General features: G+C 36.4%; 1 long non-coding RNA gene across 3 annotated transcripts; it reads left to right on the top strand.

The window, feature by feature from the left end:
• LOC123872254 lies at window positions 1–25,045 on the top strand. 3 transcript variants are annotated; one of them, XR_006797444.1, is made up of 3 exons: window positions 1–219; window positions 11,719–11,809; window positions 24,472–25,045. It is a non-coding gene; the product is annotated as an uncharacterized LOC123872254 (long non-coding RNA). The 3 variants fall into 3 exon arrangements; XR_006797443.1 differs by having other exon boundaries at window positions 11,719–11,828; XR_006797445.1 differs by having other exon boundaries at window positions 11,719–11,836.
• The last annotated feature ends 393 nt before the right edge of the window (window positions 25,046–25,438 follow it).

Genomic DNA, 25,438 nt, shown 5'->3' with positions numbered 1-25,438 from the left:
GTGCGCCAGCGCAGTCAGTTCCGTGAGCGCGCGACAGCCCGGTCGACGCACGAGTCGGAGTAGTAGCGCCGCGAATATTCTCCTATGCGCTATCGTTCAGTGTGATTGTCCATTGGATGTTGCCGTGTACAATGCAGTGAGTGAGCACCGGCCGAGCGTCGGTCATGTGCCCGTGCCGGCGATCGCTTGACCTGTCCTCCCGGAGCTTGACCTTTCAAGGTAAGGGGCGAAAAGTGCATTGTCATATTCCACGAAGAAATTATTTCAGCCATTTACTGCAAAATGCAAATTGAAAAAAGTGTTGCCATGCGAAATGCGACATCGGTGTTTGTGAACGAGGTAATGACTCAGCCGCATCTCGAATTTTCCTTTTGTGCAAATAATGGCAGTGGAGAGGGCCGTGTTGGCATGTCGGCTCTCGGCGCAGCGTGCAGGGGCCGGGCCGGTGGGCGACGGCGCTGAGCGCGGCCGCGTCTGCTCGGCAACAAGTATCTCGCGTGTCGCCATGCCGCCGGCCGTGTGCGCTGCGCTCCCGGCCACACCGCCGCCGCCGGCTCCTCTCTCGCACCCGCAAATCGCAACAAGCTAACGGAATCAGATTCCTCACGACCGAAATTCCGCTGCGGACATTCACGCCTCGACCGACTGAAATAAATCGCTCGTTTAACACAAATAGCACGGCATTGTCGCCACATTGACAGACGGACGAGTATTTCCGCTTCTCTTTTTTCCTCCATCTGAGGCTGGTCAGCGCGCGCGGAGTCGCTACAAAAAAGAAGCGCTTCACACTTCCTCTGACGTAAGCGCCGCTTCCGTCACATTACTTATACATAATTCCGTCGCCCTATTACCGATCGCGTCCACCGTACCTACCATTAAAGTAATTTGAATCACACATTAGGGTCACACCGCGAAACGAGGAATGAAATCCGATGCTAACATTACAAAATATGAACTAAACTTGACTACAAAAGTAAGAGCTGATAGATTTGATAAAAAATCAAATAAACTTGTTTAAATAAATGACGTTTCGATAATGCAGCAAGCATTAGTTGATAGTGATGGTTCGTACAGATCAAAGATATGGGGAGGTTATCTTTGATTGTGATATGTGCAGTTTTCGCGGCGTTCCTCAGAAGGCCGTGATCATGTATGCTCGAGCACGTATACGCCTGACGTCAGCGACGATCGCTTGTCGCCGCCTGCGCCGATCGGTGAACTTTACGGCAATGTCACTGATAACAACACAATTCTAAGCAAAATAATGAGCACTTGTGAAATGCTGATATCGTTCCTTCATATCATTTTAAAATAACCTGTTCCGTTGCTAAAGTTTTGTACCTACACTGATTAAAATGACTATTTTAGAGTTTCTATAGCCTTTTAATAAGCTTCTCTTTCTAGTGCGATTTGTTATCGAAGGATGGCACTTGGCAACCGTCTATTGGATTGGACTTTGCGTTGCCGAAAACAGTGACCTTGTTCGCATGTTAAAGCACTAGCAAAGGTCCTTATAGCACTTTGTCTTGCTTTGCATCACTGAGAGAAATTTCCAGACTTTCCTCCTGATTTTTTCCCTCCGATAAGCGTTTTATAAAGCAGCACAATATCTGATTTTCAGCAAACCAGATATTGTGGCAACTCTTACCTTCTTATCTCTATTTTCTTTTCTATTCTCATCCAGATTTATCACCTTCATCACTAATCACATCACCACTCTATCAGGTGAGATCATGCCTAATGTTCAAGAGCCAAACCTGTCACAGATAAAAAATGTCGATCGTTGACTCTATAAACTTTACTTCGCCAATTACTGATTCAAAAACATGTCCATTCCTGTTTTGTCGGACACTCGCTTCGTTCCCGCCCGGGGTCAATACTCGGCCTTAACACGTCCTTTGTAACCGACCTCAAATAAAGGAGGTCCTCAATTTGCTACGATTCCATTTAAAATTAAAATCTGAGATTTCATTGTTTTTTTTTTCACTCATCATTTTCGTATTTTCAATTAGGCACTTATCATTTATAGCAGTTACAAAATGAAGTTAAGATTCTATAAACACCTTGGCAGATAGAACTCTTGGGTTACTTAATTGACTTTTACATAATTTATTTTTTTAAATTATCGTCTTATTCATTAGCATTAAAGTTTAGTGTTTAATTAACAACCATGTATGAATGATTAAATATTCAAAGGCCTGCTGTACATGACGTAACAGGAAAATTACAAGCAACACACAAATTCTAAGAAAAAATGTGTCTGTTTAGGTTTCTTATATGCAGCTATTTCCTTTACCTACATTTTATTACATAGGTAAGGTATATGTACTACTTTTTAAGCGATGACAACCTATTTAAAAACCACGTTCTCCTATTCAGGAGGTCCATCAGGGTTCAATTCTTGGCACACACCTCTAACTTTCAGATCTATGTGCATTTTAAGTACTACATCGTGAGGATACCTATATGCCTGAGAGTGCTTCATAATGTACTCAAAGTTATAATATGAAATCTCCAATCCACAATTATTGGCCAGTGTGGTAGAGTATGGCCTTCTTTAATCTGAAGAGACCTGCGCTCCGAAGTGGGCTGGTGTAGTTTTTCTTTTGAATGAGAACCACCAACTGAATAATACACAATAAACATCTTACATAATTTAAGTCTTAGGGCTAAAGCAACATATATAATTCCATTTACAGACGGCTACAGCAAATTCAGACGGATAAGTGGCGCGACAGTTCTGTCGCGCCACTTATCCGTCTTAGAATCCGTACTTAGAATTAAAAATAATAAAAAATTAACAGCTTATACAAGAAACACAAAGCTAAAAAAAAAAGATTAAGTAATAGTAAGAAAGCACATGATTATGTTGGGTTTGGTTGATATGATAAAGATTTGAAAGAGCGGTTTCGGAATTAGAGTGATTGAACTGATGAAAATTGAAAAAAGAAGAGGAGACATTACCTCACCTTGCAGTACGCCGGCATTTATCAAGCACAGTCAGAAATTTTTCCACACGTATTCACTGCATATGTAATTATAAAACCAGTCAACGACCCCAGGAGATTCAAGAAAAACTAGAATAGCTAAATGTAAATTCGTAATCAACATAGTTGAAAGCATTGCTGAAATCTAGTAAAGTCAACAACGTTACACACTGCTTAATAAATCATATCAAAATGCATACCTAACATGAGGAACATGAGTAAATAATTTTGATTAAAGATACTAAAACGTAAACTGGATTGAAATGAATTTAAAAGGTTACTACTTAACATCTGGAACGAAAAGTGTCATTTTTAGCAAAACTATTGGTTCAAAAACTTTAGAGGAACTTCAAAAAACAATCTTGATGTTTCAAAGGAACCCGAAAAGAAAAGTTAGACTACTCAGAATAATTTTATTTGTATTAGTTGTTCTTATAAACATTTACCTATGAAAAGACTGTACGTAGTAAGAAGCCGTGTAATATAATACCTAAGTAAATTACCAAACTAGTTTACCCTGTTTCTGCAGCAGACTCCAATTGGCACGTTATGCAAAATGAAAAACTGAAAAATTACACTTAATTCAAGTAAGTTTAAATACTTAGTAAGCTTAGGTAACTTAGGAAGGAAATCTATGTCATCTACGTTAAGTATATAACAGAGAAAACCTACTTGTACATGCAAAACCAAGTTTTTTAAACCCAGTAGTTTAGTTGTGCGTATGTACGTTGCTATGTCAATCAGTCAGGTTCTCCTACAGTGGGTTTAATAAGAGCGTTGTACATTAGTGACTGAAGGTTCATAATAATAAACGGGTGGAGGTTATCTCGGAGGTCTGGAGGGCGATCGCCTTGCTTTCATGTTGAGACTTGTCGGCCGCTACGTGTAGCACTGATTAGTCACCACCCCGATCATAAATTATTATTCATTACTTATTCCAGAAACAAGCTTTTTTATAACTTAGAAGGTACATACTTCTTTGTTCTATACTCGACTGTGAAAACCTTTTGTCTTGTTAACTAACGGCCAAAATTTTAAAATTAATACAACCAATCCTTTCTACAAAATCTGTCAGTAAGTTAGCTAACTTGTCAACATAAAACGTTGTTATTTGTCTAAAAAGGTCATACAATTAAAAAAGTAAGCTATCGACGTTGCTTAGTAAATTATCGACAGATTACAGTTAGGATTGATTAAAGGTAAGTATAAACGGCCATTCTATTCCATTCCATTCCATCAGCCTGTAAGCGTAATTTTGACTATTTTGCTGGACATAGGCCTTTCCAAGAGCACGCTACCAAACATGGTCCTGCGCCTTCCTCATCCACCCGCTCCCCGCTACCTTCTTCAGGTCATCGGTCCAGCGGGCTGAAGGTCGTACCACACTGCGTTTACCGGTACGCGGTCTCTACTCCAGAACACGTCTGCCCCAACTGCCGTCGGTTCTGCCGTTATATTTAAAAAAAAAAAAAAGAATATTAGCCATTTTAACAATGATTAACATTCCCCTTTCCCCTCAAACTAAGCGTAAAGCTTGTGCCAGGCGTGGGTACGACAATAGTGCAACAGGTGGGGTTTGAACCGCCGCCCGACCTTTCGGAATTCAGGCCGCTCCTCAACCGTTGAGCTATCGAGGCTCTGAAATATTCTGCACGGGCTGTACCGACTACCGTTCTGTCACAGATTCTGTGGTCGGACGTGCTTAGGAGACGTGTGGATTGAAGAGACAAAAAGTCCCGACTCGCTTGTGGCCAGTGGGATCAAATGAATTGTAACCAAAACATGCAGAAGCATCGCCTCTGCCGCGCCGAGTGGGAGGGTCGTGGGTCCGAATCAATGAGTCAGACTGAGCCGGTTTGAAGTTTGAACCTTGCACGCCACCAACCATTGCAGAATAATAGGAAATTATGATTCCATTTGCATTTCATTCATAACTTTAACTCTATGACCGACTGTTTTTGCTAAGTTAATGACGTCAATCTAAATTGCTGGGTATATTATTTAAAATCAAAGTTAAAATATTATACATACTTATATGACGTGTTCTTGCCTAAACAGATGCTATCACACTTATAATATTATAAAGGCGAAAGTTTGTATGTGTGTGTGTGTATGTGTGTGTGTGTATGTTTGTTACTCTTTCACGCAAAAACTACTGGACGGATTTGGCTGAAATTCAGAATGGAGATAGATAATATCCTGGATTAGCACATAGGCTACTTTTTATCCCGAAAAATCAAAGAGTTCCCACGGGATTTTAAAAAACTACATCCACGCGAACGAAGTCGCGGGCATCAGCTAGTGAATACTATTATTGTCTATCCTGATTTGCTTAGTATCGATTCATTTATTGGGTGGTTTAATGTTACATGATAAAATTGTAGTAAAATTTATTGTTTTTTTTAATTTTATACTTAAAAAAAAAGAAAACCAGAGAAGGACATTACGCTCGGGTCTCAAGTTAACTTTGACGGGATATAAATATTATAATTTAATCATAAAATAGGAATTTCTAGCATGCAGTGTAGCTAAACTTGTCATCTCAGATATTAGAAAATTTATGAAAATATTCGTGTGCTGCGACAATGTAAATATTCTGAAGACAATTTTTCTGATGACGTGTTATCAATTCCCGCCGGCGTTTTGCTATTTTAGCACGTTATCAGTTTATTAACTTTCTTCGCCGAGTGAAGAATGGCTTATCACTCTTATCAGTTATCAGATGATGATAATGTAGGCAGTTTGCTCCTTGATAACAGCTGTGACGGAGTCTCGAATGCATCCAGTCTGACATGTAGTCAATATTTGCCTATTTGGCTGGAGGACATTGAGGATATCTACGATAATTATGGCTGAGTATTTCCATAAAAAGTCTACCCAAGTCTTTTAAGTCTTATTTCTTACCAATGTTTCTTACCAATTGTGACCTTCTTAATACAAAAGGTCAAAAGAAACTATACCAACTTTGATTAAGAACTTGTAATTATATATTTGTGTTACATTCTTATTTAACTAAATCATGCTAAAAAGAAAAAGATGTAGATTCTTTAAACGTTTAGAGAATAACATAACAATCGACGCCATACATTTGCACATACACTTCTACGTCAGCCAATAAATTAAACGTGCCTACTCAAAGTTTTTCTTCATCACAGTTTTATAATAAGGCTCGAGCAATCGGCGAGAGCCATGCAATGGACGATGAGGCGCGTAATTCAAATGATTCAATAGGTGGCAAATATGCTGACGTGGGCGCCGCGTCATGCTCCGAACGTCACCACACGCGCCGTCACTAGTATATTTAGATCGGAATGCCAAACTGTGCACATCCACAAGATTACATTTTCCGGAAAAAATTGGCCCACCTCCAGTACTTTACAAGACATCGATAAAACTTATGATTATGCTGATAAAAGAAACGTGACTATTCCGATGTTTTCATTTATTTATTATCTATTTATTTAATTATATTATATGCAACGATTATAATAATATGTATTAATTACATGGCTAAGCAACAAAAGGAATGTAATGTTTTCAGGATTCATGCGCATGTAATATTATGTACTATATGAGTTTCTTTATTCCACTTTTAGGTTCTAAATGCCTGAACAGATTTGGATGTATGGAGTGTCGATAGAATCCTTACATCTAATAAAATATAGGTATAAATTACAAATAGTGACCCGGGCTTTAATTTTATGAAAGAAAAACTATATGGTAAGGCAGTCGTGTTTTTTTGATGATTCATAATTTAGTCAACTTGTTACATACATATTTATTAACAAATACAAAAATCTGATTGTTATAATATGATATTTAAAGGTTGCCATTTGAAGAAAAGGTGTAAATTAAAAATTTATAACACCCCCGACAAGTGAAGGTTACAGTAACTAGAAAAGAGCTGATAACTTTCAAACGACTGAACCAATTTTCTTGGATTATAGCTAAGAACAGTCTCGACCAAGCCAACTTTCAAACAAAAAAACTAAATTAAAATCGGTTTCTTAGTTTAAATACTATGTTAAATATGCATGTGGATGGAAAAAAGAGAAGAGGACGACCAAAGAAAAGGTGGATGGATTGCGTGAAAGAGGATATGCATTATGCATATAAAAGGGATAGATGATAAGTTGATGGATGACAGAAGAGAGTGGAAGAGGAAGACATGTTGTGCCGACCCCACGTAGCATGGGATAAGGGCTGGAAGAAGAAGAAGGAGTTTAGGAGCTACGATGCCACAAACAGATACACAGATACACACTTCAAACTTATAATACCCCTCCTTTTGGGTCGGGTGTTAAAAAACAGCGAAATCAACTTTAAATTCCTGCAAAAAAATTGTTATTTCCAATTAGGTACAGTCAGATGTTTACTTGATGAAATGCAACAAAAAGTAACTAACTAATTACGAGTATTATTACAGTTCTATGCTAAATAAATGATAAATAAATGTGGGTAGGTATAAACTGCATAATTTCTGCGTATCGATATCATGTATAAGTAACAAAATATTAAACAATGCCAATACAATTACAAAAGCTGTTTTAGCACGATTTTTGTTAATATTATTTTCACACAAACCTGTTACTATAATATTTTAAAATAGAAGATAAAATTTCGCCAGAAAACATTTTATTATCTATGGCTTCGATTTCTATTAAATTAACGAAAATGTGATTTCGTTCCATTTAAATATTTTGCGGGTTTATAAATTCCTATTAAAATTCTCCTTGCACGCGCCATGTTTTTGGCGTGTGGCATTTGCCATAAATATACCATTTTATTGTAAAAGTTTGTAAATAAATTCTTAATTAATGCATATGTCTGGCTGATGTGGATGGACCACTCTTTGATTTTTCAATTCGTCTACTTTTTATGCTGATAGTCTTTATTCTATACCTATTAAATTAATTTCTATGCTGATAGCGTTTTATTGTTATTTATTTATTAAAATGAACATAATATTATGTTCTTTAATTTAAAGTAATGGCTAAAATTCAATTTAAGCTAAAAGCTCAACCAACTCTCGACTTATACAAAGTTGACGAAGGACGATGAACCCGACACCATCCTGAGACTATCGGAGATTGCCCTCCAGAACATGTTGCCAGATTTGAGGATTATCGAGTCCTCACCCTCTCTTCGGACTTCTGCCAATCCAATAATTTCACAATGCAAAGTGCTCACAGCTTCTTCCAGCTCGATGCACTTCTCGTCGGTCCTCAAAGTGCGTGCCTTATGTTGCTAGGCCCAGTCACAAGTAAATATACGATATCTAAGCTAGACTTTATAGAAATTAGCTTGATTACAGTCTGAAAAAGAAATTCAAGTATGTTTAGTGCATCTAATTGGAATAACAAGTGTAAATTAAAAATTTATAAAACCCCCAACAAGTGAAGGTTACGGTAACTAGAAAAGAGCTGATAACTTTCAAACGGCTGAACTGATTTTCTGGGATTATAGCTAAGAACACTCGCGATCAACCCACCTTTCAAACAAAATAAACTACTTAAATTAAAATCGGTTCATTCGTTTAGGCGCTACGGTGCCACAGACCGATACACAGATACAGACGTCAAACTTATAGGTAACACCCCTCTTTTTGGGTCGGGGATTAAAAATAAATGAAAGTATGTTTGGTGCATCTAATAATTGTAAGTAATAAAAAGATTAGTAGACCAATGGAATAGCCGATAGCCAATGACAAGAAAGTTTGTTGTGCATGTCTCGTGACGGGTAATTAGGTTTCATTGCGGCGAGTTGGCGTCCCTCAGGAATGTCGCCCGAACCTGTTCCCAGCTGCTTGTGTAATGATAACTGTCTGCCGCGGCCTCGTCGTTCTGTCATTACTGTTACACGTAATTTATTGATTTATTAATGTCAGCTGTTTTATGTTACAAACAGATTTCTTTCTTTCTTAATAAATAGAGACACAAATCTCCAAACTATACTATACTAAGTATACTTTACTTACTACTAATTACTTAATTGGCATAATATTGTCTATATCCATACCAATAGGTATTATAAATGCGAAAATTTAAATCTGTTACATTTCCACGGCCCATCCTTTCAACCGATTGAGACGAAAGGTACAGAGATAGCTTGCAACTCGGGACGGGCATAGCCTCCTATACAATCAAAGAGTTTGGGAACCAATCCCATGGGATTTTTAAAACATCTTCGATTTCTAATCTGCCTTAGAATTCCTAGTTCTATCGAACATTATCCAGTAATTCCTCTCAAGTCATTCAATCTAGCTAGTACCATTTAGATAGGTAGCTAGGTACCGCAATAACTTTGATCCAAAATAGGTAACCTTTACTAAAGTTTATCTTGTGTCTGGGCTTTTGGATTGATATCTTTTAAAATATTGCTCATTATACTTTATTACATCAATATTTACTTTAAATAAATCTGTCTATTATTAACTTACTTGATTATACAATTAGTGCTCGGTTTATACTTTGCAACACTGTGTTGTAGCTAGAGAGCTGGTGGCCATTCGTTTCTGATTAGATCGTTGTTTGACTAAAAAGCTTTGCAGCTTTTTTTTTTGATGCCAACCAATAAATTTTTATAACTGCAGGATAGGTATATTAAAAGCTAGAAAATTCAATCATCTAAAATTTTACCAAGTGAAGCGAGATCTCCCCTGTAAAAACTTTTTGCCAAAACCTTATGTACAATTGTGTACATATAGTGCGTAAAACCGACAGTATAAAATAAGATGGTGTTTTAACATATTGGACCATGGATGATGCGTGGAACGCCATGGGGTTTTAGTCGGTAAAAGTCCGACATAACCTCCGTGCCTCCCCGGGCGCGGTGGTATCCATGAGGATTTCCCCACGATAAAAAAAAAAGAAAGGACCATGTCCATAGTTTCGACATCAATGCCTTAAATCGTTACCAAGGTAGAAACTAGTGGTCCAAACTGATAAGATGCGATTTAATAATACGAGGCGAACTACAAGTAATTGGAACTTAGAAGATAAGGGTCATTTATTCATTGTAGGAAGAGTGCTAGATGCATAGAGTTAGAATTAGTAGCTATCTAGAGGTGAACAAATTATAAAGGACAGTTTATTATATAAACTGGCACACGAGTGAAGAATTTCTTAATGCCACCAGCTCCCTACTTTTTAGAGTACTTAAGTCGTAGATACTAGACGATTAATATACTTAAGAGGGCTCTCTCCGTCACTCGCTTCATACAAACGTAGTTCCAATTTCATTTGAATATTAAGCGACCAAAGTCCATGAAATTTTGCAGACATATTCTAGAAACTAATATCTATATCTGTGGTTTTCCAGATTTCTGTTAAAATATTCGGTTTCAAAGTTACGCGGTCTTAATAAAATAATAAATTTACATACAAATCTTTGAGCCCCTGTAATTTTAAAACTACATATTTTTAGAAAAATCTAAAACACCACAGACACAGACATTAGTTTCTGGAATTTGTCTGCAAAATTTCATGGACTTTGGTTGCTTAATATTCAAATGAAATTGGAACTACGATTGTATGAAGCTAGTGACGGAGAGAGCCCTGTTAAGTGCATTTATCTCTTAGCACCTATTCTCGTACTAGATGCGTGTATGTCGATACGATCATGGGTCTTAAAATAGATCTTTATATTTAGAATCAGCGAGCCAACCACGATGACACCGCGTACTATTTTATTTAATTTTGAGGTAATTCCAAACAACAATCGTTGGAATATTTGTATTGGTAAGTATTATTTTTAAATTTCAAGGGCACATAGTCAAAGAAGTATTAGTAAATTGGAAAGGTGGGCTCAGGGCTGACATTGTAAAGTTTAAGCCTTACCTGCTAATTTATTCAAACTTTTGTGTTATCTTCCGTGTAGTATACCTACCTACGAGTACTTCACGCCTCAACTATTCGAACGTTCTATAGCAACCTGACACTTTGCATGTAGATTTTCTGTAAAACGCAACTTTCACACTATATACAAGTGTACATTAAAAATTTATAACACCCCCGACAAGTGAAGGTTACAGTAACTAGAAAAGCACTGATAACTTTGAAACGGCTGAACCGATTTTCTTGAATTATAGCTAAGAACACTCTCGATCAAGCCAAGCCACCTTTCAAACAGAAAAAACTAAATTAAAATCGGTTCATTAGTTTAGGAGCTACGATGCCACAGACAGATACACAGATACACACATCAAACTTATAACACCACTCTTTTTGGGTCGCGGGTTAAAAATAAGATTTTGAGACATATTAGATAGTGAATATTACTTAAAACAGTTGAAATAAACTGAAACCAAAAATATGTTGATTCACTATGTTCGCAATTGAAGGTGACTAAATTGACAAATGGATGCGTGCGCGTTTTTATAGCAATAATTAGCTGATATTTGGTTTTGTACAATGAGTTACTGTTTGCTTCAAACAAAGACATGGATTTACATTTACATCGCTGGCTTAAAATAATTTAGCCAACGGGAAAACTATTATCGGATCTCTTAATCGTTCATTGCCTCATTCACATACCTACACTTGTTCGCTATTCGTCATTATCAAACCAATATCATATCACATACTTCCATTATCAATATAATAAGAAACGTATCTTTCCACTCTATAGTATAAACATACAACTATTATACCTAGGTACATAAAAATACGTAGATACTAGTTCCTACATAAATATTTTAAACATATAAAGTTATATTTTTTTTTTGTTACAGATATAAAAAATCAGAAGTGGATGACGGATAATTTTATTTGGACAACCCTATTCAAGATGGATATCCTATGACCCCGTTAGAGAAAACAAAAGTGAGACTATACTTATCAGGTAATTAGGTAATTATTACACAAACTAAGTATTAGTCTGTTACTAAATCAAAAGACGAAATTCTAGTTGAAATCAAATCTGGCAGGAAGTCAACCAAAGGCTATATTTTCAACTTTTGACCAACGAATTTTTGTTGCCAGACCTGGGGATTTACTAATAAAATTTAGGGATAGCTAAACTTCTGCTTTCGTTAAGGCACCTATTAACAATATGATATCATTAAATGAATTTCTATAAAGGCACCGACTTATCTATTTACCCATATACAGTACTTTTTATATAACCTAATTCGTAAATTTTAGTTCCAACACGTAACTGTTAAAACGTATCAGATCCATAGCTTCCTAAAGACCATCACAAAGGTCCGCGACAAAAGCTGCACTACCTAAATATTAACTCATTCACGTCCAAAACGTGTCTCGAATCTGAAGTATACTGGTTGAATAAACGGAAGGACGTAGACTTCGCCAAAGGGGGTCAACGTATACATTGTTCTCTGAAGTGGCTGGTAAAAAGTTCCAACCGGTCAAGTGCATGGCATAGTACTTTGATAGGGACTTGTATGTGATAACTAATGAATTGATAATGTTAAAGCCTATAATGTTATTAATGACAATGACAATAAGTATCTATTTTTTAGAGTAGAATTTTAGGTGACGTAAAGATAGAAAGAAATATCTTTAGTCGAGGCAAAGTATTACACAAATCAATTTGCAATGCAACACATCTTTTTGGCCACCCTGTATACCTATTGAGACGTTTACACAAATCTCTATGCCATAGAGTCTATGGCGATGCCCCACTGCTGATATTCAGTGGCCGCCTTGTTTTTGCAAACATCGCGGGCATAGTATATTAATTTTTTATTACCACTTTAATGAATAAAATAACTTGACGATGTTATTATAATAAAATCGTAGCAAAACAAATATATATAATCATGATTTTTTTTTGTACATTTGGTGAAAAACAAATAAAACGAAAGGCACGATCTAGGTCCTAATTAAAGTTAGCTTTGTAATTAAATTTAATTATGATGATAAATAAAACTTACAGAGAGCTTTACTTTACTTAGTTACCTTATTAACATACATACCAACATAATATTGTAGCAAGTTAATTAGGCAGTTTACAAATACCATGCTTGCTTGAAATTAAGTAAGTACCTACAATAATTTTATTGTAATCTACAGTCTAATTTACTTTATGCATACAATAAACGGATATTGCTTTATTTAAAAGGGCCTCATACCATGTGCGTTTAGTGCGATATAAGTAATTATTACTTCTAATAAAAAAATTTACACTCGCTCTGTAACTATAGCCATATATTTTGTCTCAATAGAATAGGTAGGCGTTGCGTCCACAGCTTCGTGCATTCCTCGACTCTATGTCACTAGCATCTTTGTGTTCCTTGTATAGGCAACGTCAATGCCTCAGATGCATACCTCGTGCTAGAAGAATGCGCCGGTTATATTACCTACTTGATCAAAAAGAATTTGTTTTGGTTTTACCATAGTGAAGATGTCATTTAGATTATGTGATGTGGGTGTTATTTAGCAGAATAACCCCGATTCCAGTACCTCTGATATGTACAATTTTATACGTGCTGCTATGGGCGTCAAAAAAACAAGCTTGTTGTCTTGTTGTATAAACTATGGCTGTAATGTAAGCACATATTCAACATATAAATATAGCTATACTTATTATACCTTATATTGTATAGCCCATACCAGGCACTAACCCGTTCTTTACTAGCAGCTTATCACTTTGTTTTGAGCTGCAATTCAACTTAGTTTAAATAAACTACTTTAAACTTCTCTACCAAAAAATAAAATAAAAAAAGATTGTGATTTCTACAAACGAATACATTATATTATTATAAGTTTCGGTTCTGAAAAAAAACCTCTACACTCAATGTATTGAGTCATATTCCCGGACGCTAGTCTACAGCAAATACATATTCATTGATAATTACATTTTAACCACAACTCCGTCGAGGACACCGAATATTAACATGCCTATTCAATTATATTCATATTCGCCCGGAAGTGGTTAGTGTTAGGTCACTCAATAAATAAAGTAAGTAATAGATATGTCATATTGAAACGACGTACCTACCAATTATTTTGTTATTGTCTATCGCAATCTCATGACCAAGGGAGTTGTAGTACCTAGCTATTTTAATACATAACGTGGTTACATAACAGTCCCACTTTTAGATGATCCCAAACTAACTCGTTGGAAAGCCTGGAGCTCCGCAGATATGTAAGGTCTCTTGGCGTGTTTATGGAAGCCCCCCTGAAAAATAATTTAATTGAATTTTTAATTCAATATTCGATTTTGGGTCAGCAGAGTGACAATAATAGGGCTCCGTTTTTACACTTTGCGTACGGAACTCTAAAAACATAGATTTGGTTGGTTGGTTGGTGACTCAAAATGGTTAGCGCCCACTGAGATTTTTGCCTCTATCGTTTTTATGGGATTACTTAACAGAGAAAGCGCTATATTATTCTAACTTCTTTCCACGGATAGGGTGTAATTAAATTTTTATATAAAATTTGAATTTTTAAGTATCTTGATGATAGACACCGATAATAACGCAGCTGCGCATTGACACCGTAAATAACGCAGTCATTTGGTGGTTTGTTTGTAGTTTATACAACATTGAGATATAGAATAGTTGGAATACCTAGGTCTACTATAGCGACTATAGCTATAACATCTGGCTGTGAGCTGCTTCGCGCCAAACTTGCGATGACGCTGCACGGGTGAACGACACCTGACTCACGTCATGCGCGCTGAAGTTACACGGCCACTCGGCTAAACAGTTAGCGTTGCTGCAATGATAATTTCATTCGTGAATGAACAAAAAATTTCTTCGCAATAGGAAAAGCGCGAAAATTGCTACTTTTGCGGAGAGGAAACACCCCAAAACATGCGATTTTTGAGTGTATCGCGTGAGTGGACCTTAGAATATCAGCACAGGGAACAAGTGACAGTGTAGACGCCTAAAACTTGGTAGCTCGTATGGTGTCAAGCGAAGAAGAGTGGCACAGATACAGTCAGATGCTGAGGGCCATAATGATGAGAAGGGGAGAGAGAGAAAGGCAAGAAAAAAAGGAAAGAGAGTTTTTAGAGGATCAGCATGAAGTAATGCAATACGGTTCCATGCTGATCTCGTAAAGGGGGAGGTTAGTAGCTTTTAGTCTGTGCGAGTTGGACACACCCTGTCGACAGAAGTCCGTTAGGGGATTTTCCTCCCCCTAGAGAGAAAAAAGCTATAAAATCTAGCTGTGAGCTGCTTCGCGCCAAACTTGCGATGACACTGCACGGGTGAACGACACCTGACTCACGTCATGCGCGCTGAAGTTACACGGCCACTCGGCTAAACAGTTAGCGTTGCTGCAATGATAATTTCATTCGTGAATAAACAAAAATTTTCCTCGTTTACCTGAACTGAAACTACAATGAGGGTGCCATGCCCTACTTGCGACGGTGTATGTACATACATTACCTAATTATGTATGTACAGTGCGCGTAAATTGATGGTAGAGTCGTTACAAGAAGATAGACTTGAAACTTACATGAAGTAAATGAAATGAGTTCGCTTAACAAGTATTCTTTAGGACGTCGCCCTTGAAAGAAAGACTTTAATGTTAAAGTGCCTTTAATAGGGGAACCGTGCTTAAGTACCTATGTAGGTTGTAGGTATGGTAGGAAAAGAGCAACCGTCGATTTTATGGCTGATCTTGTTCTCGGTATCGGCATTCTGAACCAGTGGTTAGTTATTTTAACGTTTCAAAAGCACTTAAATAAAAGTTAATATTAACAAAAATATATTCTTTTCTATTCTATTCTATGAACTGTGTAAATCCTAATATTTAGATGTACTTGGTGGCGTTAATACCTATATAATACGTACATTTTTAAGGAATTTGGAATTGATTAAACATCTAATAAACTTATATTATATAAGAGCTTAGAGCAGTAAAATAAAAAGCTATGTAGTCGTATAAGCGACCAAGCTCTCTGAATAAAGATTTAAAAAAAAACACCAAAACGCAATCTAGATTCAAAAAAGCAAAAAGTTAGTTATTGCTTTATTTTAGTTTGAGATTGTTACACAACAAAGTTATCCGGACTGTAACGCCGAATCTAATGAAACTTCACGGTTCCTAGGCGTGACCAATAAATAAATCCGTTCGCACTCAAACATAAAGAGTTTTCATTCATTTATTTGTAGGGATATGGCTCCGTACTATTTTGTCTACTTTCTTAATATTATTTCTAAAGGCTGCTTTACACCAGATCAAGGAACATGCGACAAACCGGCATGCTAAACATGGAAACATTTATTTTGCAATCAATTTTATTCCATTTTTTCCAATTTCAATATTACTATTACAGGGTTTATGCCGAGACTTTTGTAGAATACCTAGAACCGTGCTATAGAATTGAAATAATACCTACTCTTATTACGTACAGCGTACCTAAACGACAGTTTACCGACGATACTTGCAACATCTCAATTTTCAACGCGTGACAAATTCTATTGTACACAATCTCTAAAATAAACTAAAATTGACAGGTCTAAATATAATTCTATTCTTTTTTTAGATAGATTTTAGACTATTGATTTTAGTTAAGTAATTGTGTAAATGAGAATGAGCCATATGTATCATTTATTGGATTCGATTCATAGCATACGCCAGCATGCTGCAATGTCGCATTGTGTTGCTCTGGTATAAAGGAAGGTATTTAGGAGTTAAGGTGCCCACGCACTCGAACTGAACTGCAGCTGAACTGCGCGTCGCGGCAGTGCGCTGCACAATATTCTCTCCAGCAGCCGCGACGCGCAGCAGCGCCGCTCTAGTGCGATATGCTCCATACAAAAAAATTTCAAAAGAAAAATAAAACCGACTTCAAAAACCAAAAACACTAAAAAGTAGAAAATAATTTTTGTTTAGCATGTAATGTACCTAGGTATGAAGTCGAGCGAGCATATTAAAACAAAATTAGAAATCCAAGAGTGAAGCTCGCCCGACTTCATACCTAGGTACATTACATGCTAAACAAAAATTATTTTCTACTTTTTAGTGTTTTTGGTTTTTGAAGTCGGTTTTATTTTTCTTTTGAAAATTTTTTATTTCACAATTTTTAGTGGCCCCACTGTACTATAATATGCTATGCCCAGTTAAAACCCTACTGTTTACTAAGCTATTACAGTGATCGCGAGCAATTTGCTCTTATCCATTGAGGAGTTCTGTTCTCCATCTCCGAAGATATTCATCAGATCTTCACCAAATTTATATGGGACCACCTGCACAGTATACCCTTTCAAACAAAAAAAAAATTTCCAAATCGGTCCAGGGGTCTTTGAGTAATCGGGGAACATACATAAAAAATAAAAAATAAAATAAAAAAAAAAAAAGATTCCGACGAATTGAGAACCTCCTCCTTTTTTGGAAGTCGGTTAAAAATTATAGAAATAATATTTTGCCGCTCTGTGCCGCGTAGTGCAGTCACGTGCAGTGCTGCTGCAGTTCAGTTCTAGTGCGTACGCACCTTTATGAGGCGTCCTCAACACATTTTTCAATACTGAAAATGTATGTAACGTTAGCAACAAAATTGGTCTGCAATGATTAACCTCGCCAGGTTGGCACTGAAGTAACCTAAAAATGCACTGTAAAAAAATATGAGTAGTCATGTAATATGGTGCGCCCGATACACCACCTTCGGATTTTCATTATTGAAAAATGCGCCTCCTTCTTGTTCTAGATTTTTAGTCTTGCGTGTGATCTGGAAATTAGAACCCAATGATTTTCAAAACTACGGCTTAGACTTCAGATATTGCAAAATCTACTTGTTAAGGGTTTTTCATGACTCAAATTCGTGTTATACTTACCTCTACTTTTTTGTAAAAATATTATTTAGAATTGTATCAGGTTTCAAGTTGTATCAATGTATGTGTTTTCACTGGTGTTTTCGTACAACAATGTCAAGTTTCATAACAACATTCTGAGCTAGCAAATTAAGAGGGCTCTCTTCGTCACTCGTTTCATACAATCGTAGTTCCAATTTCATTTGAATATTAAGCAACCAAAGTCCATGAAATTTTGCAGACATATTCTAGAAACTAATATCTATGTCTGTGGTTTTCCAGATTTCTGTTAAAATATTCGGTTTCAAAGTTACGCGGTCTTAAAAATTTTCATACAAATCTTTGAGCCCCTGTAATTTTAAAACTACATATTTTTAGAAAAATCTAAAACACCACAGACACATATTAGTTTCTAGAATATGTCTGCAAAATTTCATGGACTTTGGTTGCTTAATATTCAAATGAAATTGGAACTACGATTGTATGAAACGACTGACGGAGAGAGCCCTGTTAAACTAACTACAATCATCATTTGCCATCAAGTGTGTGTAGACAGCGTAAAGCTATTATTGTATTCACTTTAACTGCCAATTTAAAAATAGTAGGTACATTCGTTATAATTGGCTGTTTTTATTTACCTCTTACTTTCCCCTGGGCCCGAGGCTTCGTCCGTCCACGTGATTTTCTCTCACCTACTGACAATCATCACTCCATAGAGGTAAAAAGGCACTGCCTATCGAACAATCTAAAATTACAAAGAATTCAATACTATATAAAATTGGGGAGACACACATGATCATGGTTTTAATAAGAGAAACGCTATGCTGTATATTTATGTACTTTATTTCTTAATGTAACATAGCGACCCAACTTGCCTACTTTTTTACGTTATTTTCCAGAATTTATTTTGTTTATCGTATCAAAAATATCTTTTTAGGGTTCCGTACCTCAAAAGGAAAAACGGAACCCTTATAGGATCACTTTGTTGTCTGTCTGTCTGTCTGTCATTTTGTCTGTCTGTCTGTCTGTCTTTTTGTCTGTCCGTCTATCTGTCTGTCTGTCAAGAAACCTGTAGGGTACTTCCCGTTGTCCTAGAATCATAAAATTTGGCAGGTCGGTACGTCTTATAGTACAAATACAGGAATAAATCTGAAAACTGCAAATTTGTGGTTACATCATTAAAAAAAATTAAAATGTGTTTCAATTTTCAAAATAAGATAACTATACCAAGTGGGGTATCATAATATGAAAGGGCTTTACTTATACATTCTAAAACAGTTTCATTTGTTTTTATGTATAATAGTTTTTGATTTATCGTGCAAAATGTTGGAAAAAATACCCGAGTACGGAACCCTCAGTGTGCGAGTCTGACTCGCACTTGGCTGGTTTTTTTTAATTTATGGATTAGATAAGATTAAAGATGACCTAGATAATTATTAATTTGTTTTGTTCCGTCGACGTCGACTGAAAAACAATAGCTATTTTCCTAGCTTAATTGCACAAGCTATCAAACTGTACACGCCACTGTGAAATAAAAGACGGACCTCTATTATTTGTTGCTTAATTAATGCCTAAGCTGCATGCACATATTTTAATAAAAAACTGTGCTAAGTATAAATAGCTAAAGATTTGAGAATAATTAATCTTCTACACTGTCTATTACAACCATATATAACATCATCATTTGTGCTATGAAAGCAAGACATGATGAAAGCAACTATCAGGGACAAATAGACATAGTAGGGAAAGATACAGGATACCACATCTTTAGATATGTGGTAGTTATAGTAAGCAATTATTTATTTTGCCATACCTACCCGGGCAGTGAACCACAAACCGTTTACATGCACAATGCCAAAAACGCACAATGCCAGAAACGCAATACGCCAAAATTAAAGTTGTGATGTTTTTACGATAATGAAAGATTACTGACGCAAAGTACCAACCTTAACGCCAAAAACTCAAAATATTTGGAAATAAAATAAATTTGGTTAATAAAATATATTAATTAATGCTTATTAACTTTTAAGGTGCTCTTAGATGTAAAGGTCTGTGATTCCATTATTTAAGAGAATTTTATTAAATTTTATAATAGTTTTACTTTACTTTTATTTTTTTACTATAATAGCAATTTGGCATTCTGTGTACTAAGTATTTTACATCTTTTGGCATTTTGCCGGTGATGGATTGATGATGATGATGGCCATGACTCAATCCACTATGCAGCATTTGGTAGATCTGGCATAAGCTATACTTATGCCTATATCTATTAATTGAGATTATCTATAGACTTTCTACCATCGTTCTACCAAGCATCGTCAAGGTCTGCATCCGTACGTAGTCGAAATTCCTCGAACACGTACGAAACGATTTGCTTCCTCTTTCCTAATTCGAACCGCTAGGATATGGAACGCCCTTCCGGCGTCAGTTTTCCCTTCCACCTATAATATGGGTACCTTCAAGTCAAGAGTGAATAGGAAACTTCTAGGCAAGCGCGCTCCATCTTAGGCTGCATCATCACTTGCTAGCATGTCTGATTGCAGCCAAGCGCTAGTCTATATAATTAAAAAAAAAAAAAACTTTTAATAAGTTATTTATAGTAGGTACATTTAGCTGAGTGGTATTTTTTTGGGGCTTTACAAATTGTTAGACAATAAATTATTCTCGTGGCAACCCTACCGTTTGGCGGCAAGATGGAATCTTCTTATTTATTGCTTAGCAACATGATTGTTAGGTATGTCCGGTCGGTGCCGGCCACACGCAACACATAAGCCTTCATTTTGATTATATTGTTATAGCTATGTATTTACAAACTATAGCTAGGCAAGTAGGTAGCTATGGTTTAACCACACACCACAACACAGAAGGTCCGCTCAAATTAAAGCATGAAATCAACACTCATACGTCATAGACGAGGCCCTACGCTCACAAAATGTGTTTTTGTAATTGCTATTAGTTCTGGGATTTTTTTTAATTCAGTTACAAGTTAGCCCTTGAATGCTACTTCACCTGGTGCAGTTCAAGCATCGATGTAATCTAAGAGTAAGTAATGAGTCTAAGATAGCGAGCTAACTTGGTAGGAATGTGGTAGTTTTTACTACACTCATGCCGCTTATCGGTTTCTACATTGCATCGTACCGTAACGCTAGATCGCTTGGCTGCCAGGCTTTGTCGATTGGTAGTAACGAACCACGGCCGTAGCCTCCCACCAGACCACAAAGCCTGTAATGTGCTGGCGGTTCCTCCGGCGCTACAATGTTCATGGGTGGTGGCACTTACTTAACAACTTATTTACAACTCCCATACATAATATTATGTATATAAAATAAAATAAAAAATACTCAGTATATTTTTTAATGTTACCATTTCACAGTATGATTTCAAGTGATTAGAAGCCTTATTTTCTAGTTAAGTACTTTCCTGTAAGAAAATAACAAGAAAATCTTAATTCCAAGTCTCCGAAGTGCAATAGGTTTAATTATGGGAACGTAAGAATTCAATCATGTGGAAATGCATATTGTAATTTCTTGCCATTCACTTGTTATTCATTTTTCTGTAGAATGCAGCAAATTGAGCATATCCAAATTTTCCGGGAGAGCACTTTTCATTGACTTCATTAATTATATTATCTGTTTTAGAGACTGTAGTATTTTTCGTTATCAATTTGACCATTCAGCTGGGTTTGGATGATAATATTTCTGATATTTAATTTTTTTATGTTTAAAACTAAGTTTTCTTCAATAAATATGTTTATATCCCAAGTTTAAATGTAAGCGAGTTAACTGTATACAGTGAATTTTTGTACTAAATATATAGAGCCTTTACCATATTTTCAATAAAATATTTACTTATTTATATCTGGTATTTATTTATTAATTAACAAATAAACAAGGAATTAATAAAAATATAGGTTAGTTAAATTGTAATACTAGCATATAAGAATTATAAGAAACTAAGAAATTAGGCGTATCTTCCAATGAATCTTCTGAAGATTTTATTAAAAAATAATATAGGGATCGAACTAAAAACTGTATAATTACCTTCAAAACACAAGCTTTTGAAAAAGGTGAACAAACCACATGCAATTAAAACTTTTAAAAAGTTTAGATAAAAGGCTAAAAAGCTTAAAAGTGGCGCTAGTTGATAAAAATATTTTCATAATATGCTACGCCGTAGCATTGCGTCAGAGTGAGCCGTAGAGGCCTCTACGCGAAATAAATGGCATGCATTCTTTGCTTTCAATTTTTTGCTTTTTAATACCTAATAATGATATTATATACAGGTAAAATTATAATATGTCTTAAATAAATCAATGTGAAAAATTAAAACATGAATAAACAATACTAACATAACTTTAATGTTTATTGTAACTCACTGTAGAGTAAATTAATGCCATTACGTAAAACTAAATGCAGGTATTGGAATAGAAGTACTTAAAAATCATTTACATTTTGCTAACCGAATGCAAATTGTCCTGTTTTTTTGTTAGTTGTAAGGTTTGATTTCTAGAACAATATTAGAATAAGGCTCACCAAAATATTATGCTTATAGCCGCCTACATTTATCGCATAGTTTAATGGGTAATCAATTTTGGGTAACTGGGATTAAATCTATTGAAATATTCAAAGAATGCAAAAAAGCTATTGTATAGTATCAAGTATGTACCTATGCGCCATACTATCAAGTAATAGTTTTAGTCCCAAATAACTAGACAGATATGCGTGATTTATTAGAAACATATTTTTTATCATAGCTACATGACTCTATGATGAAGACATACAAGAAACAAGTAAGTGTACCTATTAGGTAGGTAAAAAAACCAGAAGTGATCTTTCCTCGAATGCTACAGAGTGACTCTTTTTAAAAAGGGTAAAAACGGAGGCCTATTAATGTCACTCTGCTGTCTGTCTGTCTGTCTGCGTGTCACAGGTTTCTAGCTCGTAGATGTAATAAGTTAAAAAGCTGATTTTTTTTTTTAATGAAAATATTACAATAAAACTTAAAGCTAGCCTTATCTAATTACTATACAAATCATGCCCGCGTGGAATGGTGCCAAGAATACTGGCTGCATTTCCACGTTGGACAGCCAGGCTGATCCGTTGCGCAAAAAATGAGCCAGCTGAAATTTTGGTATTTGTTGTAAGACGTTGACCCAAAACCAAATACTGAATTATTTTTTCTAATTCTCACTACAAAAAGATCTAAGTACTTAGGTACCTACCAGATATTTTACTCCTACGTACATATTTAGCTAGCTTATTATAGAAATAACATTGTTATCGAAAAGTGCAGTGATATTCTAGTTTCAGCACGTACCACAAACTCTAAAATATTTCAAAAATGTCGTATCTATGGCAAAGCTTAGGTTTGCATATTTAGATTTAACTTTTTTAATACCAACATATGGCCGTTCTACTCCGTTAATTACGCTTTTATATTTATTCTAGAAAAGATGAGTTCAAATAACAGTAGGTATCGAATTTCAACTTAGCAGCTACGGACTGACGCATCACGAATTATTCACGGCATGATTTGCATCACCATTTTGGTGATATAACGGTTTTTAGTAGGTATATTACTACAGTAATTATTAAAAACGCTGGTACAGCTCCAATTAATTGCAAGATTGTGTTAATATGTTTGTGTGCATTGCTTTTTGCTCTGTTTTTTAATATAAATACTTTATTTTAGTAGTCACCCGCCACAGTATTGTCTTTTCTGTGACTTCACTATAATGTAATTAATCAGTGTAAATGGCCTGCGGCCGTCCTAATTAATGATTAAATTAATGATGATTAATGATTTAGTAGGAAGATACTACATCATCCCTGAGAGAAAGAGGCAGTTAAAATTCTCTAACCATGTTAAAAATAAGTTAACAATCATGTTACAATAATATAAACAGACTTTTTTTAATTACTTGGATACTAAAAACTACCAGGTTATAGTTATTGTTATTAGTGCATATTTTAAAAGCAAAATGACCTTGCCAAAGGTCTGATTTAAAATATTTGAAGATTTTTTTCGTAGGTAGGTATGCCAATTTTCAAGTTATTAAGGAGCGTGAAATTCGCTCGAGCATGACCGGGTAGGTACCCACTATCTATTCATGGCAAAATGCGCACTATTATTAATTGAATAATTGGTCTAAGCGGCAACGCCTTGTTTTTGTAATTAAAACAGTGTAATTAAGTCTGTTACCATGCGCGCGAGATTTGCTTTTATATTCTTGTGTCTCTACACTCACTCAGACGTCTTTTTATTTGATAACAAGTTAGCGCTTGAGTGCCGTTCACTTGCTGGTGTTCGTCACCTCAACTGACGACGCAGTCTAAAATAAAAGCTGGGTAATATGGAAAGGCTGTGGTAGTCTTTAGTAACACAGATTAATTGGGTTTCTAACTTTTAAGACGGCATCGTGTCGAAACGCTTAATCGCTTGGCGGCTAAAGCCTCCAACCAGACCAAACCTGAGTTAGATATTTAATTTTTCTTTCTAAAAGCCTCTGCCGGCAATCGAACCTGAGATTTTCCACTTATAAGTTAAACATGCCTTAGACACGGTAATATTATATTATAATAATATAATATTATATTATTATATTATATTATAATATTACCGTGCCTTAGATCACAGCGCTCATTAGAGATGTAATGCTTGGGTCATCGTTCTTAGACAAAGTTTGTTTTCGTAACTATGTTGTAGCTGAAAGGAATTTGAACCCGCATGTTTGTAATGACAGAAATGACGTGTTGAAAGGTCACGCTGAAACTGTGGCGCGATGACACGGGCACGAGGCGAGCGACGTGTGCGGCGGACGTCGGGGGCAGAGCGGTTCCCGCCAAAACGAGCGCAGGCTGTGGCGCGAAGTGTTGCGATTGGCCGGGGAGGCGCGCGGCGGCGGCGCGGGCGCAAGGCCGCCGGTTTTCCCGCCAACAATGCCTAATGGTGCATTTGTCAAGGTGAGTTCGTTCACCGCCGACGCCGGCGCCGCGCGCGCTGCTCAGACAATCGCTCAGTCGTTGCGCGCCAAACGAAGGTCGACGGAAGGCTGCTGCCCGCTCGCTCCCAACTCCGAAGATACTCATTATCATACACTCTTTATTGCAGGTGAAGTTATTTCTGTTTTTTTTTCATGTAACATTTTACCATTATTAATTACATTATACAATACTTTCATATTATATTATATTCAAGTCGTTTTAAACTCGTATTACTTATGTAGTTATGTGTAATATTTTGATTAGTTTATTTCTATGATCTTAGTTTTGATCTTAATGCAGTAAGATAGGTAATTAAGAAAATTGTATTATGTAATCAGCCAGTAAGTAATCGGTAAATTATGTGACGGGGTCGGCCGTCACAGAAGTAGTTAAATAAAAGTCCCGGGTGTGGGTCGATCCTGCCTTTAATCGTCTTTTCCACCGCACGCACCCTGCAGATGAGTTAGGACAAACGAGACTGGCCTGCTCCAGGAGGAAGTCCGTGGCCTTCTGGGGTTCCGTCAGGCAGGTTAACGACGTGCTCCAGAGGCAGCTCCTCGGCGTTAGAGCGTTGCACCAGGTAGAAGGAGGGCCGTTGAGTTCAGTGCCTATGCAGCGGACCTGGAACCCCAGAGTGGGTAGTGTGAGGAGAGGCCAAGTTGCTCGTCCGCCATGTTGTCTACGGTCCAGCGACCGCAAGGCAACACTACAGCGCACACAAAACAGTTTATTTACAGTTTAGT

The sequence above is a fragment of the Maniola jurtina genome, chromosome 15, assembly GCF_905333055.1.
Source record: "Maniola jurtina chromosome 15, ilManJurt1.1, whole genome shotgun sequence".
In the NCBI taxonomy this organism is placed as follows: domain Eukaryota; kingdom Metazoa; phylum Arthropoda; class Insecta; order Lepidoptera; family Nymphalidae; genus Maniola; species Maniola jurtina.
Note: the sequence above shows the minus strand (reverse complement) of the source record. Positions and strands in the feature narration are given on the sequence as shown.